Source organism: Sapajus apella, unplaced genomic scaffold (genome assembly GCF_009761245.1).
Source record: "Sapajus apella isolate SASKATOON/1434 unplaced genomic scaffold, GSC_monkey_1.0 scaffold85, whole genome shotgun sequence".
Taxonomy (NCBI): domain Eukaryota; kingdom Metazoa; phylum Chordata; class Mammalia; order Primates; family Cebidae; genus Sapajus; species Sapajus apella.
The window spans coordinates 2,715,357-2,735,436 of NW_022437025.1; the positions used below are offsets into that span (position 1 = coordinate 2,715,357).

The window sequence follows — 20,080 nt, forward strand, 5'->3', positions numbered from 1 at the left end:
CCGGCTCGGCTCTCCGCTCCACCCCCTTCAACAACAGCCATCCTAATGAATGTTAAGTGGCATCCCACAGTGGTTTTGATTTGTATTTCCCTAGTGATTAATGATGGGACACAAGTGCCTGAGAAAATATCGTGATCTTGTCAGAAAAGTCATCTTGGAAAAGCCAACGTCCAACAGAAACGGTCTTAGAACACGGGTCGCTGACTGCCATCCAGACAGTATCCCTGACCCTTGTGGGGCATTGTCTCAGAGCCTCCTGCTGGGCAGCGAGGTCTGGATTCCACACACTTCTGCCACTGCCCGGCTCCGGACCTCAGCTTTCTATGGGTGTGAAGAGGGCAAGCAGCCGTGCCCATTTGTCTCGCTTGGTCTTTTTGGGGGTCAGAGGCTCCAGCAGGAGGGACAGCGTGCGGGAAGCTGCTGGTCTGAGGCTGCCCTCCAGGTCGCTGGCAGCCGGCCTGGGCCAGCCAAAGCCCCGCAGGCTCACTCCCTGGTGCTGCGGAGGTGGCTGGTGCTCGTCCCCGCAGCACCCGCAGGCCGGCCTGGGTGCCAGGCAGCTGTCCGCTGTGGAGCCTTATCGGGGCCCACAGGCCTTGCTGCCCTGACCCCACCCGGGCCCCAAAACTCGGCCTGGGGACCGCACGGCGCGGGGGCAGGCGGGGCAGGGCCAGTCTGCTGGGGGAGTGCGCAGGGCGGGCGGCGGCGGGCAGAGTCCCAGGGCTCCGACGGCCCCTCCGGCCGAGGACGGGCCCGCGGTAGACGCCAGGTCAACAACAATGAAATCGTGTCCAGCGGATCTGGCTGGGGCTCGCCGCAGCCGACCCGGCCTCGTCAGCTACGAGGCCAGTGAAGCCAGGACCTGGCGCCCGAAGCTGCCGGCCAGGGTACCCTCCGCGTGGAACCCTGGACGTCCGCACGCCCCGGAGGGGTCGCCCTGAGGAGGGTTCCGCGAGTCCGCTTGCCCCGCCCGCAGATGCCCCGCCCCTCCTGGGCCCAGCCAATCGTAGAGTACATTGCTCGGTAGTGCTGCGCAGCTCGGCCTATGGGGCGGCGCGTTGTTGGGCTGAAGCGCCGCAGGCCGCACCCAGCTCGGGCGGTGGGGGCGAGCCGAGGGGCTGAGGGGCGGAGAGGCCGGGCGGGCCGCGGCTGCGGGCCAGGGTGCGCGCGGCGGGCGGGGGCGGAGCCGGAGCCGGAGCCGACGCCGACGGGCGGTGGCTGGACTGGGACCCCGGAATCCCGCGCGCTGCACCACAATTCGCTCCTGAGGTGAGGCCCGCGATCGGGGGTGGCAGGGGCCCGGTACGGGCTGAGGCGGCAGCGGGGGTGCGGGCAACTGGGCCGCTGTTGCGGCGGGCGGGGGCCGCGGGGCCTGCGGCGGCCTTGGCAGCGCGGGGGGCGGGGAGGCCGCTGCGGCGCGCCGAGGGCGTCTTGGAGGGGTCCCTGCGGGGCCGTTGGCCTGGGCCGAGCCTGGGAGCGAGGGCGCCGCAGACCTGTCGTCGGGATAGGACCCCGGGGACGAGGCTTCTCCGCGCAAGCGGCCCGGACCGCTCGTTCCCGGCCCGCCGCTGGGCTGCAGGGGTCGGGGCGGAGGAGGAGGACCCGGGGCGGACGCTGGTCAGCATCGTGCTCGTGAGACCGGGTCCGCGGTCCGGAGCGCTGGGTGCTCCAAGGTTCGTGTACCGACGCATCTGGGTCCTGCCTGTCGGCTCTCCTATTTAAAAACGAAGGCTTCTGCCAAAAGAGAAAAGCCAAATCTGCCGACGGATGCCCAAGAGCTAGTCCTGGAACTTAGCAGCGATGGGGATGTTGGTCACCTTTGCCCTCCCTCTCTTTTGTCTTTTCTTAATCTTTTATTTTCGTTTTTTTGGAGATGTCAAAGGGCCTTTCCCTATTATGATGACTTTTACCTTTGCTCTTGTAATTAATGGCCCAAGATAGTTGGAAGGTAATTTGCATTCACTTTATCCATACCCACCTTGAAAAACATATTTTGGTTCACCTGAAACTTCTTGGTTTGAGAGTAATTTGTGCCTAGAATGACAAAAAGCAATTGTCATATCTCTAAAGACCAAAAATCATAGCTGATAGCTGTATGCATTACTGGTAAAAAGATTTTTTGTGTGTGAAGAATTGACTGAGCTCTTAATCGGGATAGGAAATAGAATGCTGATAGGTCATCTGTGTCTCTTGCAAAATATATGAGTAGAAATATATTTTCGCCAGTGAAAACAAGAGTGGAGTGGATGAGTAGGAGTTCGACAGGCGCCAGAGAGAGGAAGGCATTTCGGGCAAAGGGTATGAATTATATGAAAGTGGGTTTGTAAACTTTGGAGTCTTGAATGGACAAGGGCCAGTGATGATTACACGTTTTTTTTTTTTTTTTTTTTAGTTGGGGGGGGTAACCCTGTCGCCCAGGCTGGAGTGCCGTGGTGCGACCTCGGCTCTCTGCAGCCTCCGCCGTGGTGCGACCTCGGCTCTCTGCAGCCTCCGCCTCCTGGGTTCAAGCGATTCTCGTGCCTTACCCTCTGAAGTAGATGGGATTACAGGCATGCGCCACCACATCTAGCTAATTTTTGTTTTTTTTTTTTTTTGAGACGGAGTTTCGGTCTTGTTGCCCAGGCTGGAGTGCAATGGCGCGATCTTGGCTCACTGCAATCTCCGTCTCCTGGGTTCAGGCAATTCTCCTGCCTCAGCCTCCTGAGTAGCTGGGATTACAGGCATGCGCCACCATGCCCAGCTAATTTTTTTTTTGTATGTTTAGTAGAGACGGGGTTTCACTCTGTTGACCAGGATGGTCTCGATCTCTTGACCTCGTGATCCACCCGCCTCGGCCTCCCAAAGTGCTGGGATTACAGGCGTGAGCCACCGTACCCGGCCGTTAATTTTTGTATTTTTAGTAGAGGCGGGGTTTCATCATGTTGGCCAGGGTGGTCTCGATCTCCTGTCCTCGTGATCCACCCTCCACGGCCTCCCAAAGTGCTGGGATTACAGGCGTGAGCCACCGTGACCGGCCTTGTATTTTTAGTAAAGACGGGATTTCACTGTCTTGGCCACGCTGGTCTTGAATTCCTGACATCGTGATCCATCTACTTCAGCCTCCCAGAGTGCTGGGATTACAGGCATGAGCCACCGATTATGTTATTTTTTAATCCAAAATTTTAATATACTCCTTTGATTTTGATTGTGGGGGAAACTAGAACACTAAAGTTGTCTTTTAAGGAAGTGGATGATTTTGGCGGTCAAAACTGCTTTTCAGAGTTTCGATGTGGTTTACAATGGTAGGGACAGCTGGTATGATTTGTTAGTTTACCACTTGTGATGTCTTTAGGTTTTAAAGTTTTGGAGACTCACTGAGTGATGTGAGTCTAAACTCTACCCAGTCTCCAAATTATTAGATAGGCTCCCTTCTAAAATAATGCTTTATACAAACAAGCTGGTCATTTTTCTTCCTTAATTTTTTTAATGTTATCTGATATACTGGGAAGGTTTTGTTTGGTGTTCCATTTTGTGTTACTGATTTTATTATAAAAATGTTTCTTTATGTGATTATTAGTTTTTTCTTATAGTCTTTGTATTGAATAAGAAAAGTAAATACTGAAATGCTTTGAAAGATAATAAAATATTTATTACATGAAACTTAGATTGACTGCCCTTCCCTTCTTTCCTTCCATGTTTACCTCTTCACGTATACACATATGTAGAGAGAATAGTATAGATCCCTTTTCTCATCCAGTTTTAACAATCTTTCTTCATCATATCTCCACAGTCCTAAATATCATTTAACCATTAAATATTTCAATATGTATATCTTAAAGACTTTTTAAAAAGGTAAACATTGCTTATACCAATTACTGGAGATAGTTTAAAAAAAAAAGGTAAACATGAGTACCACTATCACAGAAAATGAAAATGAATTAATTCCTTAATACTTTCAAATACCTAGCCAGTACTAAAATTTTCAGAATTGTCTCAACTTTTATTTTAAACTTTTTTTTTTTTTTTTTTAAGGTGGGGTTTCACCATGATGGCCAGGCAGGTCTTAAACTCCTGACCTCAGGTGATCCACCCACCTCAGCCTCCCAAAGTGCTAGGATTACAGGTGTGAGCCACCGCGCCTGGCCGTTTTATAGCGGTTTGAATCTGGATCCACATGCTATCCATACCGTGTGACTAGTTTTAATTGATAGATTCCTCCTCCATATTTAGTTTTCTCTTGTAACTTACTTATTGATAAAACCAGGTAGTTTGTCATGTGGAGTTTTGCACAATCTCAATTTTACTATGACACAGATTCAGCCTTATTTTTGTCAGGAGCACTTCATAGGTAAGTAGGCAGAAATGATTAGTAGTCTTTGTTCGAAGTCCTTGATTGTCAGTGCCTACCGTCATTTCAGTAGGCATTAAAAATGTTGATATTTTAATTCTAAACTTCATTTAGTAAACAGAATATTTCTATAAAGATAATTTTTCATGCCTTCACTATTGGTTATCTTGAAGTACTGTATACCTCTTACAGAAAGGGGAGGATAAATCCTTAATTCCTCTCCATTATTTACTAGGTTTCAAATAATGAATTGGTTCCCTAACGTCCTTCAAAAGTAGCCAGTGAAGCTGGGCATGGTAGCGTGGGCCTGTAATCTTAGCTACTCTTGAGCTGAAATGGTATGAACTTGTGAGGCTGGGAGGTCAAGACTGCAGTAAGCCATGATCACTTCACTGTACCACTGTCTCTTTAAAAAAAAAAAAAAAGCAAGACTAGGATTCTACTCAACCTTCTCAATTTCATATACCTATATCTATTTTTCTTCTAAGCCTTTCTTCTTGATTCTACTTGCTTACTATTTCAACTCACACCATACACATTTCAGTTTCAGAACAAGATGAACATGTGAACCCCAAAAATTTTAGACAGGTCTTAGTTAATTTAGAAAGTTTATTTTGCCAAGATTGAGGATATGTGCCTATGACACAGTGTTGGGAAGTCCTGATGACATGTGCCCAGGGTGGCTGGGGCACAGCTTGGTTTTATACATTTTAAGGAAACATGAGTCATCAATTGATATTTGCGAGAAGTCCATTGGTTCTGTCCAGAAAGGCAGGGATAACTTGAAGCAGGGAGGGGATTTCCAGGTCACAGGTAGGTGAGAGACAAATGGTAGCATTCTTTTGAGTTTCTGTTAAGCCTTTCCAAAGGAGGCAACCAGAATGTGCATCTATCTCAGTGAGCAGAGGGATGACTTCGAATAGAATGGGAGGCAAGGCCGGGCGTGGTGGCTCAAATCCCTGTAATCTCAGCCCTTTGGGATGCTGAGGTGGGTGTATCACCGGAGATCAGGAGTTTGAGACCAGCATAGCCAACATGGTGAAATCTCGTCTCTACTAAAAATACAAAAATTAGTTGAGTGTGGTGGCAAGTGCCTGAAATCCCAGCTACTCGGGAGGCTGAGACAGAATTGCATGAACAGAGGTTACAGTGAACCAAGGACTCTGTCTCAAAAAAAAAAAAAAGAAGAATGTGAGGCAGATTTGCCCTGAGCAGGTTCCAGCTTGAATTTTCCCTTTAGCTTAGTGATTTTTGGGGGCCCTGTATATTTTCTTTTCACATTTACTCCCGTTTCTTTTAAAAAATTTTTGGAAAAAGCATTTTAGGAGAAAATAAATCTGTTACCAAGTTTTATCTGATCTCATGGCGAGGACAGCTTATTCGTAGACAGGTTAGGTCCCAAAAGCTCATTTTTTAGCAGGTTGTGAAGTCTCATGTCCTATGAAGAGAAAATGCAGGAGGAAGGGAGAACAATAACAAACAAAAGACCAATTCTGGAAAAATCAATACAGGCCACATTACTCTGAACTCTATACATTAGTAGGCACGTATGAAAGTGGCTTATGTATGCAAATAGGTTGCTGTTATTTTATTCTGAAATTGTCTGGCTTTAGTTCAAAGGGCTTTAAGAAAGCATAACTTAGTTTTCAGCAACTCCAAATTAGGAAAAATGGAAAAAAATCAAGGAAAATAATTGAAAACATTATTTTGAAGTCTTGTAGCCAAGCAAAATTAGAATTTGGTTCAAACTTTTTTGTTTTGCTTCGTTTTTTCTTTTCTTTTCTTTTTTTTTTTTTAGGTTGTGAGACAGAGTCTTGTTTTGTCACCCAGACCTGGAGTACAGTGGTGTGATCTCGGCTCACTGCAACCTCCACTTCCTGGGTTCAAGTCATTCTTGTGCTTCAGCATCCTGAGTAGCTGGGACTACAGGTACATGCCACTGCACCTGGCTAAGTTTTGTGTTTTTAGTAGACATGGGGTTTTGCCATGTTGGTCAGGCTGATCTTGAACTTCTGACCTCAAATGATCCACCCCCACTCAGCCTCCCAAAGTGCTGGGATTATGGGTGTGAGCCACTGTTCCTGGTCCCAAAATGTAGAAAATAATAAAAATGGAAAAAACGTTAGGCAAGGCTAGAATCTAATAGCAGGTTTACTATAGTTTTGAAACAATTTTTCTCTCTCTGGTTTCCCATTTTTACTAAAGACAAATCATGGTAGGACCAGTTTGCTTTATTATCCTTTGCCTATTATTTGTGTACAGTGCAGCAAGAGTAACTATTTTTTTTTTTTTTTACATAGGCTTTAAAACTGGCTTTGATGGAACTTTGTTCCATAGGAGGAATATCAGATAAGACTTTTTTAAAGCCAAGCCCAGCCGTGGATTTGTGCCATGTAATACCTATGAGTTGGGTGAATTTCCTCTATTCTTGAGCTTTGTACATAAACCTGGGGCTCCTGGGGCTATCAGAAAGTGACATTCTTTATTTACCACAGGTCAGAGACCCTGTACAGGGGCCACATCTACAAAATATGAGGCCAGTTTTCCCAAGGGCTTTTTTGGCTCCATAAGTCAATTTTGATTCCTTAAAGGAAAACACACTATTCCAGTCAAAGCTTTGGCAAAATAACCAGTATCTCCAATTTGTCCTGTTACAAATGAAAACAGATTTTTTTTTTTCTTTTGAGACAATTTTGCTCTTGTCGGTCAGGCTGGAGTGCAGTGACATGATCTCAGCTCACTGCAACCTCAGCCTCCCAGGTTCAAGTGATTCTTCTGCCTGAGCCTTCCGAATAACTGGGATTACAGGTGCATGCCATCATGCCTGGCTAATTTTTGTATTTTTAGTAGAGAAAGGGTTTCACTGTGTTGGCCAGGCCAGTCTCCTAACTCCTGACCTCTGGTGATCCGTTTGCCTTGGCCTCCCAAAGTGCTGGGATTACAGGCATGAGCCACTGCTCCCAGCCATGATCTATACTGTTTTAATCTCGACCGTAAAGTGTAGCTTCCATAAGCCTTTTATAACCTTTGTAACCTTTATTAAGGAGTTGGTTAATGCTTCAAGGAAGCCTTGTTAATCTGGCACAGGGATCCACATGCTGGTCTTACATCATTGTGCCTTTGATTTAAGATTAATTTATAGAGAAACTGATTTATTTTATCTTTCAAAATTGGCCCTTAACAGTTTTACACACCCACCTCTTCCAAGCTAGTTCCTGGGCCCTGAGGAGTTAAATAGATTTAGTTTAATGCCCTGTGTCTCAGAAATGCAGTTTATTTTGAATAAAGCCTGAAGGTGAGGTTTTAATTGCCGTCAGTGGTTTAAGATTTAGCATGGTGTTCCTTTCAGACCCAGGAGCCAGAGCCCTGTAACTCAATGTCACAGGGACTTTAAAAGCACACACAGGGAGATACATAGATGTAATAAACTTAATTTAAACATTTTTTAAATCTCAGTTTTTTTCCTTAAAAAAATGCCAGAACTTAATAATATTATGACAACTTGAATATATAAAAGTTTTTTTTCATGTAAATCCTTTTATTGTGACTTACACTGACCGTTCATGACATGCTTGGACTTTCTGGTTTGTTTTGAGCAAACAAACTAGAACAACCCGTCATTTTATTTTAGAACTAAATTTACTGTACAAGATTCTTTTTTATATAAAATCATTGCTCTTTAAGCTTTCTTACCACACACACAAAATCTGCTTATTTAGACAGAGTCTTACTTTGTCACTCAGGCTGGAGTGTAGTGACATGATCTTGACCCACTGCAATCTCCGCCTCCTGGGTTGAAGTGATTCTCCAGCCTGAGCCTACCAGGTAGCTGAGACTGCAGGCACATACCACTACACCTGGCTAATTTTTTTGTGTTTTTAGTAAAGATAGATTTTCACCATGTTGCCCAAGCAGGTCTTGAATTCCTGACCTTAGATACAGGAGAGCTACCTACCTCAGCCTCCCAGTGAGTTTGGATTACAGATGTGAGCCACTGCACCCAGCCTAAATAAGCTTTAAATTAGATAAAACTTGTTCACCCTTTTTGAAAAGGACACACTTTTTTTTCTTTTTTTTTTTTTTTTTAAATCAAGAATGTTTTCCTACAATATATACGTATTAGAAAATACTCCAATAATGAAATATCTTTTTTTTTTTTTTGAGACAGAGTCTTGCTCTGTCGCTCAGGCTGGAGTGCTATGATGTGATCTCAGCTCACTACAACCTCCGCCTCCCAGGGTCAAATGATTCTCTTACTTCAGCGTCCTGAGTAACTGGGATTACAGTGCCTGCCTGCAGGCCTGGCTAATTTTTGTATTTTTCTAGAGATGGGGTTTCACCATGTTGGCCAGGAGGACTTTAAAAGAACTCCTGACCTCAAGTGATCCAGCCTGGGCAACATAGTGGGACCTCATCCCTGTGATACAGGTGTTAAAAAGAAACTATTTAGGCAGATGGGGTAAGGAAGTCCTCAGTAAGGTTTCCCTTTTAACATAAAGCAGCCACCAAATCATTTCTTTTCTAACAAAAAGCAGCCTGTAATAATGAGCTGCAGACATAGAAAGGCAAGCCAGAAGCTTGCATGGGTGAATGCCAGCAGCTGTGCCAATAGGAAAGGGGCTACCTGGGGACCAAACATATTCAGAATGGTGGCTTCATCGTCCCTTTTCTTTGTAAACCACATGTGCAATAAGTAGCAAGCAACATGGTGCTGGCCAAAGATGTTATTTGCATAATAGAAGATATGGTGGGGTGGCCAGCTTCCTTGCATGCTATGTAAATGTCACGTGGTCCAACCAATCTTTGGGCCATATGTAAATCAGACACCACTTCCTCAAGCCAGTCTATAAAATCGGATGCACTTCACTGTGCCCACTTGGGTGCCCATCTGTCTGTGGTGAGAGGTATCCTTTTTTCTCTTTCTTTTGCCTATTAAATCTGTGCTCCTAAACCCACTTCTTTTTTTTTTTTTTTTTTTTTTGGCGGAGTCTTGCTCTGTCACTCAGGCTAGAGTGCAGTGGAACAGTCTTGGCTCACTGCAATCTTTACCTCCCAGGTTCAAGCAATTCTTCTGCCTCAGCCTCCGAAGTAGCTGGGATTACAGGTACCCACCACCATGCCCGGCTGATTTTTGTATTTTTAGTAGAAACTAAAAATACAACAGGTTTCTTCACCCTGTTGGCCAGACAGGTCTTGAACTCCTTATCTCAGGTGATCTGCCCACTTTGGCCTCCCAAAGTGGTGAGATTACAGGCATGAGCCACTGCACCTGGCCTAAACCCAGTTCTTGTGTGTCTGCATACTCGATTTGCTTGTCGTGATACAGACTCTTGGGTGTTTACCCCAGACACCACAGCTTAATTTTGGGGCTTGTCTAGGATTCCAAAGTACCTTCATTGAAAAAGGCGAGTGCAGGAGCGGATCCCAACTCTGTCCTTTCATTTCAAGGCTCTCAGCCTCCATTTTAGAACCAAAATCAAACCAAATACTCAGTCCTCTTCAGCCATTTAAAAATGATTAGTGTGGCTGCCAGCCTTACCAGACTCGGGAGAGGCTTGCTGGGTAAAACATGGAGAATCCCCCAGTACCCATGGGTTTCTGACCATGTTCCCATGTTTGAACCAGTTTCCATTCATGAAGGATATAGCCGTCAGTGTGGAGCTGGAGGAGGTCCTGGCATAACTGAAGATTTCTGACTGGGGCTGTACCAACTTGTTATCCAAAGGCTTCTGGATTGACCTTAGCCTCTGAATGCCTGATCGGACATCAGCAACAGGACCTCCAGCTTTTCCTATTGTAATTTCCTCCTTTTCTGTCCGAGACTGCCATATCTCCTATTCTTTCTCTGTATACAATGCTGTGGGATTTTTTGCAATTCAGGGAAGTAATCCTGATAGGCAAGATTAGGAAATGCCATAGTAACTAGGGATATATCTCAGGTGAATGCTGTTTTAGTGATTTTCTGTGAAGAGAGGATCTCCCCTTGCATGCCTCTGGTGAGTGTCACTCTCTGCTCTGTCCTTGGTCTGCAGAGCATGTGGCATGCCAAGGTGTCTCTTTGCCCTTGGTCTGGAGAGCACATGGCCTTTCAAGGTCTCTCTTTGTCTTTGGTCTGGAGATCACGTGGTATTTCTAGGCCAACACTCCACCTAATGGAATAGGAATCCTTTCCGTGAAGCACATTGTTGGCCCTTTGCCAAAATACTCTAGCTTCCCAATTCTCCCTTTTTGCACCCTTCTGCTAGAGACCAAGCTTTATGGTGCTTCTGTAAATGGAAAAACTCTGCCTTCAATAATGAGGAGGAAAATATCCTCTGAAACCAAATTTTAGTCTTCATACTATCTCATGAGCAGTAAAACTGCCATTTGGCCCTACTTTTTTTTTTTTTAAGGCATTTATTCTGCCTCCAGTTAAAATGGTACTTAAATAGTAACTGGATTTTAAGTCCCAATGTTAATCAGAACTTTTCTCTAAGGATAAATACTTCAGCACGGGCCAAAATCACAGGATATACAGTTCACTTTAGCACATCCCCTCCATTAAGGAGGGAAGTGCAACAGTAGACCAAACACAACTATTACTTAGTTTTTCCCAAGATCCATCTTTCTGGGAGCCACGTAGATCACATAAGTCTAGGAAGTGAAAGGGAAATCACAAGCAGAGGACTAGAGTTTCATGGGTAAATGTGACTAGTCGCAATTGCTTAGGCTAGTCTCAAACTCTAGGCTGAAGTGATCTGCCCATCTTGGCCTCCTAAAGTGCTAGGATTACAGGCATGAGCAACTGTACCTGGCCTACTTCATGTTATGAGAGAGCTTTGGTGTGTGATAACTAGATAGGAAATATACTTTAAGGGATGGCTTATAGTAGTTATGGAGGAATGCTTGACTCTTTGCACAGTTGAATCAGAGAAGCATGCCCTTGGTCACCTGGAAGATAATGGAAACATCCCCATGCCCACTGAGAGATGAGACTTCTATGGAGTACAGGCTGATTACAAAATAGGCTGATTGGCTTTGGGTTGCCTTGCAATGAAATGCATGGTGGAAGCACTAGTATTTCCCTCCTTTTATGGATACAGGATTCAGTATAAAATGGCACCTTTAATTTTGGGAATCTGTCTTTGCCTTCAGCTGTGCCTGCTTACTGGGCCCTAGAAATGCATGCTTTCCTGACCCCATTCCTCCAAGGGCTCCTCTCTGGAGCCAGTAATTCAATTTTTAAAAGTATGGCAAATGAAAAATCTTACAAGTGGTAAATCTTCTGTGTATATGTATGTGTTGTATGTAATGTCTATGAAAAGAACTGAAACTGATTGGTTTAAAGAAAAGTCCTTAAATATTTTTCGAAGGAAAGATAAACTGTATTGCCTTTAGTTCACGGGACTTTAAGAAAAATAGTCATGGCTGGGCACAGTGGCTCACACATGTATTCCCAGCACTTTTGGAGGTTGAGGTGGGTGGATCACCTGAGTTCAGGAGTTTGAGACCAGCCTGGCCACATGATGTGAATTTTTAGCATCTGCAGTAAAAATACAAAAATCACCTGTACGTGATACTGTGTGCCTGTAATCTCAGCTACTTGGGAGGCTCAGGCAGGAGAATTGCTTGAACACAGGAGGGAGAGGTTGCAGTGAGCCAAGATCACGCTACTGCATTTCAGCCTGGGCTATAGAGTAAGACTCTGTCTCAAAAAAAAAAAAAAAGAAAAAGAAAAAGAAATTTGAAAAAGTCTGATGGAATGGATTATTGGTAAAATACAAGTGTCATCAAAATGCAAATAGGTCTTAATCATATGTCAGATACTAGGTTTGCTAAATATTTCAAGGTTATAAACTGCCTGCTTTACAGCTTGGTAAGTCCTGGGGAACATATGAAATTAACCACACCCCTAACTATGCTGGAAAATGTCAGAATTTATGTATGTCTAACATATAATCAAAACAACTTACCAAGTTTCACATTAAAGTTAAAAATAGCTAAAAGTTACCATTATAACATGTAACTTAAAATCCTAAAAATAGATACACATGCAAGGTGTGTAAAACAGTAAGCTGTGTTCTTAGTAAGAGAATGTAAAAAGGCATGGAAATGTAAATTTTATCTAGGGATTTACGATTGTCTTAAATTAGATAAGATGAAGCTGAAGTTTTAAGCAAGTTGTGGAAAGATTTTTAAAATCTTGCAGAAATTCCTGTGTGTAAACATTGACTAAATTTAAAAGGGTATTATGTGGTCTTTTCATAAGTTGAGCATTGAAACAAAAGCACAGACTAATCTGCCTGTTAGTAAAAGGGTTATGAAAGGTTTTAAAATTTTTTACCTTGTGATCAAGTTGGTTAAGATTAGATGGAATTGTCTGTGAGGTTTCTTTAAAAAATTGGGATTAACATTAATAAACTAATGCAAGGGTAAAATTTGGCTTTGAACAGGATTTTCTTTTCTTTTTTTTTTCTTTGTGACAGATTTTTGCTCTTGTTGCCCAGGCTTGAGTGCAATATCGTGATCTTGGCTCACCGCAACCTTCACCTCCTGGGTTCAAGTGATTTTCTTCCCTCAGCCTCCCACCAGGCCTGGCTAATATTTTGTATTTTTAGTAGAGGTGGGGTTTCTCCATGTTGGTCAGGCTGGTCTCAAACTCCCTATCTCGGGTGATGTGCCTGCCTCAGCCTCCCAGAGTGCTGGGATTATAGGCATGAGCCACTGTGCCCGGCCTAAACAGGATTTTCATGCAGTAGTACAGGCTGATGAAAAGTTTTTGCCTTTAAAAAATTTTTGAGGCATCATTTTGGTAAAATAAATAATTTCTGGTAATCTGGAATTCTGTTTCATAACATCAGGGGTTTTAAACCTCTAACATATTTAACAGGCCTCCCAAAATCAAGTCTCAGTTTCAAAATAGTCTTTCCCAACACCTAACTTTTCAGAGACTCCAGAAGAGTCCCTGGAGTGTTCAGAAATAAAAAGTAAACAGGATTATTTAGCATGTTTAGCTACATACAATTGTCAAAATGATGTTTAATCTTTTTCAGTGAATAAGTATATTTCAGTGAATAATATTAGTATATATTCCAAAATTGTGCAGGATATCTGAAATTCTAATGTCTCCGTATGTGCTGTCAATCATAATTACAGTCGAAGTTATTGTAAACCACAGAAATGACTAAATCTCTTTGTTAGCCATGTTTTTAACTGTGACTACACTGGAAGTTTTGTCATTCACAGACAATTGTCTTGCTTTTTTCATTTTCAAAGGATGGTTTAAAATCAAGCTATAGGACTTTAACAGGTATTCTCAAATGCAGGTTTCTAATAGCTTTGAAGATTGTAACATTGGAATACAGAAAAAACATACAGGACTCACAAAGAGCTGAAATAAATGTTCATGAATATCAAACAGGGGTTAACTGCATGAACTGAACTAATAGAAGTCTGAAGTAATCTTTTTTTAACTCTGTTTTACTATATTACAATTTGAGACAGAGTTTCACTCTTGTTACCCAGGCTGGAGTGCAATGGTGCGATCTCGGCTCACCGCAACCTCCGCCTCCTGGGTTCAGGCAATTCTCCTGCCTCAGCCTCCTGAGTAGCTGGGATTACAGGCACGCACCACCATGCCCAGCTAATTTTTCGTATTTTTAGTAGAGACGGGGTTTCACCATGTTGACCAGGATGGTCTCGATCTCTTGACCTCGTGATCCACCCGCCTCGGCCTCCCAAAGTGCTGGGATTACAGGCTTGAGCCACCACACCCGGCCCTATCTTTTTTTAACTTTTTGCTTGAAACCTTGTTAATCATTGTTTTGTTCTTCAAAGGAAACCTTTTAAGCTATCTACGGCTTTTAACAATTAGTAAGATATATTCCTGTGAACAAAATTTGAAGTATATTTGTTTCTCACTGCCTGATTCCTCTAGAATTTGGAAACTGTTAGTATTCTTAACTTATGGAATGCAGTTTTTGCATCACTGCAGTAAGAATGCATTTTCTTTTGCAAGAGAACACAATTGGAGCAACTGGTTGTTTTATCAGGGCTTTGATTGGAAGGGTGTGTTTCCTTTTAAGGATTGAAGCTTGTCTTGCAGAGACAATAAACGCCCCTTGGGGAGACTGGCCTCATACCTTTGCCTATGCAGCCCCTCTACAGGATTCCTGACCTGGTCAGTAAAGAGTGTCACTTTCTAACAGTTCCGGGAGGGCTAAGTTTATCTTGGGACCTTAAAAGGATAGGGTCACCCAACTCACAGCAACATGTGGTGGAGGCAAACCAGCATTACAGCCCATCAGAATGGTTGACAGCAATCAAACTCCAAATGGTGCTGCAGAGAGAACCATGCATGGACACATCTTTCTTCTAGAATCCTTAATTTTTTTTGTTTTTTTGAGACGAATTTTCACTCTTGTTTCCCAGGCTAGAGTGCAGTGGTGTGATCTTGGCTCACTGCAGCCTCCACCTCCCGGGTTCATATGTTAATGCTGTATTGCAGACATCTGTTTTGTCCATTTTACCTCAAAATGCATCCTGAATCAGTCCTTCTCTTTCATCTCATCCTCAGAAAATAGAGCAAGGCAGAATGAAACACAAATTAGAAAATGTCCATAATTTATATAATCCCAAAGCAAATATTCTTAATATTTTTTGGATATGCCATAAATGCTTTTATATATTTTTCCTGGGGATACGTTTCAAGACCTCCCGCCCAGTGGATGCCAGAAATCATGGATTCTGTCAAACCCTGTATGCCATATATTTTTTCCTGTGTGTATGTATCTGTGATAAAGTTTATAAATTAGGCACAGTGAGAAATTAACAATAATAAAATAGAACAGTTATAGTAAAAGTTAGGAGAGTATGGTCTCTCTCAAAATACCTCTTTGTATGTAATATTTTCAGTTGGTAGTTTTCTGTAGGTAGCTGAAACCTTGATAAGTAAACCATGTGTGTGATAAGGGGTGGGAGGGGCTACTGTACATATGTTTATTAGTTAAAATTTAGTTTTTTAGCCTGTTCTTCACTTTGTGGAAGTATTTAATGTTGAATGTGAAATCTTATGCATGAAGCATAACTTAGGGAGATCAGAGTTAAGGTTTACCTGGTTAATACAGTGAGGAGTGGGAGGGAGGGGAGACCTATTATAAAGTAGCCTGGGCAGTTACGTTAGCTAAGTGTAACCTGGTTTTGATGTCTCAGTTCTCATTTTATTGGACAGGGAAAGGACTCTGGTTGCAGAACTCCCTGTCATGTGGGATTGAGCAGTGAAACCTGCAGAATACTGGATGCAGTGGAGTATCCAGTATTTTTTTTTTTTGGCAGGGGGAATGGAAGAGAACAATTTTTTTTTCTTTTCCTTTTTTTTTTTTTTTTTTTAATAAAAAGATGGGGTTTCACCATGATGGCCAGGCTGGTCTTGAACTCCTGACCTCAGGTGATCCACTCACCTTGGCCTCCCAAAGTGTTAGGATTATAGGCGTGAGCCACTGTGCCCAGCCGGAAGAGAACAATTCTAACTTGGGCCATCTTCAGTTATTTTTTAGTGTTGTCATTTCTCAGAATGAGAATACTAAAAGCATAATAAAATGTATTTTAAAATTTGAGATATAATTTTTTCATTTGGAAATATGATTTAAAATTTTTATATTTTAAATTATATTTCCAAATGAATTAGAGATTCTTTATCAGCATGTGCCTTTTCTACAATGCTCCCCAGCCCTCAGCTTTTTTTTTTTTTTTTTTTTTTTGTTCCTCTTACCCAGGCTGGAATGCAGTGGTGCAGTCACAGATCACTGCAGTCTTGACCTCCTGCTGGGCTCAAGTGATCCTTCCATCTCAGCCTCCCGAGTAGCTGGGACTTCAGACATGAGCCACCAAGCCAGGCTAATTTTTGTATTTTTTTGTAGAGACAGGGTTTCGTCATGTTACTCAGGCTGGTCTTGAACTCCTAGGCTCAAGCCATCTGCCCACCTCGGCCTCCCAAAGTGCTGAGTTTACAGGCGTGAGCCACCATGCCCTGCCATTTTTTTTTCTCTAAATTCTCCTCTCTAGTTGTGTTAGCAACAGGACTTCAAATTTTTTGTGTTTTCTAGATTGTGAATGTCAACATCTTCTTTTTCTTGTATACATTGAATTCTTAGACTCCTTGAGAATCAAAACTCACTAAGGCAAAGAAGGCCACTTAGCTGTGCATCCTGTATATAGTTCTATTTTTATTGTCCTCATGCTTTGGAGGTTAATTTGGCATGTGGAAGGGTTGTCTTTTTAAAATTCCCTATTTTATTAGGTTTTAAAAACCAAATCTTAGATTTGGTTAGTTAATAGATTAAATATGCTAATAATACCTTCATTTGTGAGCCACCATGCCTGTTAGTTTGCTTATGTCAACTAGCCATGTGGGTCCTTAAAATAGTTAGGAATCTTAACATAGCATAATATTAAACTTTAACAGAGTTGTTTAATTCTTAATGCTTATTCTGGCCTTTCTACATTGAGGAACCTTGAGTTTAAAGGGGTGAAGGGAAGCAAGTTTAATACAGTTTGCCTTTTGAGCTTAATTTTTCTAGAAGTGCCTAATTTTAAACAGTTGTTATAAGTAATGTATAACATTGTTTTGGATAACTGTTAGCTTAAATGTGTTGAGTATATATTTTATTTATTTATTTATTTATTTTAGAGACAGATTCTTGCTCTGTCACCCAGGCTAGAATACAGTAGTGTGATCATAGTTCACTGCAGGCTTGAACTCTTGGGCTTAAGCGAATCTCCCACCTCAGCCTCCCAAGTAGCTAGGACTATACAGGTGCATGCCAATAGGCTTGGCTAATTTTTTTTTTTTTTTTTTGAGATGGGGTCTTGTTATGTCTTTCACGCTGGTCTTGAATTCCTGGCCTCAAGTGATCCTCTTGCCTCAGCCTCCAAAAATGCTGGGATAACAGGCATGAGCCACTGCACCTGGCCTGTTTCCAGGTTTTTACTGTTATAAGCAGTGCTCCAATTAATATTATATCTCTATATTGGGCACTTAATGAGATACATCTATAAATACATTCTCAGAAGTGAAATTGCTACGTCAAAGAATAATTGCACTTTTCACTTGCATAGACATTTCCAAATTACCCTCCTAGCTCCAATTAATATTCTTACATCTCCATCTTTGGGCACCTGTGAAGTATATCTATAGATACATTCTTGAAGTGAAATTGCGATGTCAAAGAATAATTGCATTTTTACTTTCCGTAGATATTTCCAAATTACCCTCCTAAGAAGTTCCAGTGTTTTGGGTTTTTTTGAGACACAGTCTTGCCTTATTGCCCAGGCTGGAGTGCAGTGGTGTGATCTCAGCTCACTGCAACCTCTGCCTCCCAGGTTCAAGCAGTTCTCTTGCCTCAGCTCTTGAGTAGCTGGACTGCAGGTGAATGCCACCACACATGGCTGATTTTTGTATTTTTAATGGAGATGGGGTTTCACCACATTGGCCAGGCTGGTCCTGAACTCCTGACTGTGTGATCTACCTGACCTGGCCTCCCAAAGTGCTGGGATTACAGGTGTGACCCACCACCCCTGGACAGGAGTTATGCCAGTTTATATTCCTACCAACTGAATAAAACTGTGTTTATATTCCTACCAACTATCTTACACAGTTATTGTGAGGACTAAATGAAGTAAATGCAAAATGGTACTGACTAAGCTGTCAGCAAGTAACTTATTAGTATAATTATTTTTTCTGAACTTTATTACCACAGATATTATAAGCCTAGACAGTGCTACTTGAGGTTGGGAAAGAAGATTCATAGAATTGCAGTATATGCCTCCAAAATACTGTTATGTGTATTAGAACAAATGAGCTTTGTATCCAGGCCTTGGGGCCAAGGAGTCTGGCATCTAGGGCTGATGTTAGGGGACAGAGCCCACAGGTATATCTCCACTTTTGCTGGAAAGGGCATCCCTCAGGAATGGGGCACTGTAGACGTAACTGAATGTGAGCCTCTGCAGCCTAGAGTATCAGCTTTGGCTGTTGCCATGGGGAGCAGAAGATCATTTAGGAGGGACCTTTAGAATATCCCATCCCAAACATTTCTCTCCTTCTCTTATTCTGAAAGGCTTAATTTAAATTTGCCTTGTGGCTTAACTTAAGAATATGATTGAGGGAGCTCCTTACCTAAAAATGTCTTCCCTCATCTGCACACTGTCGCCTGAAATTTGTTTCAGAGGAGACAAAGCCATAACCATAGGCAGCGTGGTGTCATGAAAGGATCACTGGCTCTTCGCTATGGGTTTACTATGGTTCATTGCGGGTAGTCGAGTGGGTGAAAAAGCCACTTAGCTGCCCCCAGCCTCCGTTTTCTCCATCGGAAAATTAAGTAGTCACATAATACACAAAGGAGAGAATGTTGTGAAAACACTTTGAGGATGCAAATGCCTAGTGAAAACATATTCATAGAGAAGCTTGTGTGTGAATGTTCAGAGCAGTATTATGTTTAATAAACAAAAAGTGGAAACACCTGAAATGCCCATCAGCTGATGAGCGGATCAACAGATGTGATCTGTTCATATGATGTGGCAGTAGAAAGTGTTGAAGCACTGGTACCTGCCACAACATGAGCTCCGAAAACATGCTAAGTGAAAGAAGCCAGACACAAGAGACCACATGCTTTATGATCTTACTTATGTGAAATGTGTCCAGTAGGCAAATTTTTTGTTTGTTTTGTTTTGCTTTTTGTGAGACTGAATCTCACTCTGTCACCCAGGCTGGGGTGCAATGGCGTTATCTCGGCTCACTGCAACCTCCACCTCCCCAGTTGAAGCAATTCTCCTGCCTCAGCCTCCTGAGTAGCTAGGAACAGGCATGCACCACCATGCCAGCTAATTTTTGTATTTTTAGTAGAGATGGGGTTTCACCATGTTGGTCAGGCTGGCCTTGAACTTCTGACATCAACTTACCCACCTGCCTCGGCCTCCCAAAGTGCTGGGATTGCAGGCATGAGCCACTGTACCTGACCCCCAATAGGCAAATCCATACAGGCAGAAAGTAGATGAGGGGTTGACTGGGGCTCAGGCTGGGGAGAGGAGTGGGAATGAGGAATGATTGTTAATGTGTATGGGGTTTCTTTTTGGGTGTTGAAAATGTTATACAGTTAGATTGTGATGATTGGTTACGCAACTCTGAATACTCTAAAAACCGCTGAACTGTACTTTGTTTAGAAACAGAGTCTTGCTCTATTGTTCAGGTTGGAGCACAGTGGTGTAATCATAGCTAACTAACCTGGAACTCCTGGGCTCAACTAATCCTCCCACCTCAGCCTCCAGAATAGCTAGGACTACTGGTGTGCACCACCACACCTAGCTAATTTTTTAAAATTTTGCTACTCAGTATGTGGCCCTGGATCAAAATGGTGAAATTCTCTAAACTAATTTTTCTGTAGAAATAGTAATAACAGTCATGTCTAACTGGAAGTGTGAGGCTGTGGTAAGGCTGTTCAATATAGTGAAACTCCATAGTGAAACTTTTGAATGATTACAATATGTAAGGATGCTGTCAGGATGCTTGCTTTCCTTCTTTTCCAGAACATAGAGGATGAAGGAGCAGACTTTAAGAGAGAAAGGCACAGGAGATGCAGTAGAGAGCCCTGTTCAGTAGCTCGCTCGCGCTCTCTCTCTCTCTCTCCCTCCCCCCCCCCCCCCCCTTCCCCCCCCCCCTCCCCCCCCCCTCCCCCTCCCCTCCCCCTCCCCTCCCTCTCCCCTCCCTCTCCCCTCCCCCTCTCC

General features: G+C 43.1%; 1 protein-coding gene across 8 annotated transcripts in view; it reads left to right on the forward strand.

The window, feature by feature from the left end:
* The first annotated feature begins 955 nt into the window (after positions 1-955).
* The window catches only part of ADD1 (adducin 1), a 94,550-nt gene continuing 75,425 nt past the window's right edge, over positions 956-20,080 (forward strand). For 5 of the 8 annotated variants that reach the window (XM_032253990.1, XM_032253986.1, XM_032253987.1 and 2 more), the window contains exon 1: positions 1,068-1,266. The gene's annotated coding sequence lies outside the window, so the exon portion shown is untranslated. Of the gene's footprint in view, positions 1,267-20,080 lie in introns of all 8 variants that reach the window. The other 3 variants (XM_032253988.1, XM_032253984.1, XM_032253978.1) reach the window with 2 other exon arrangements.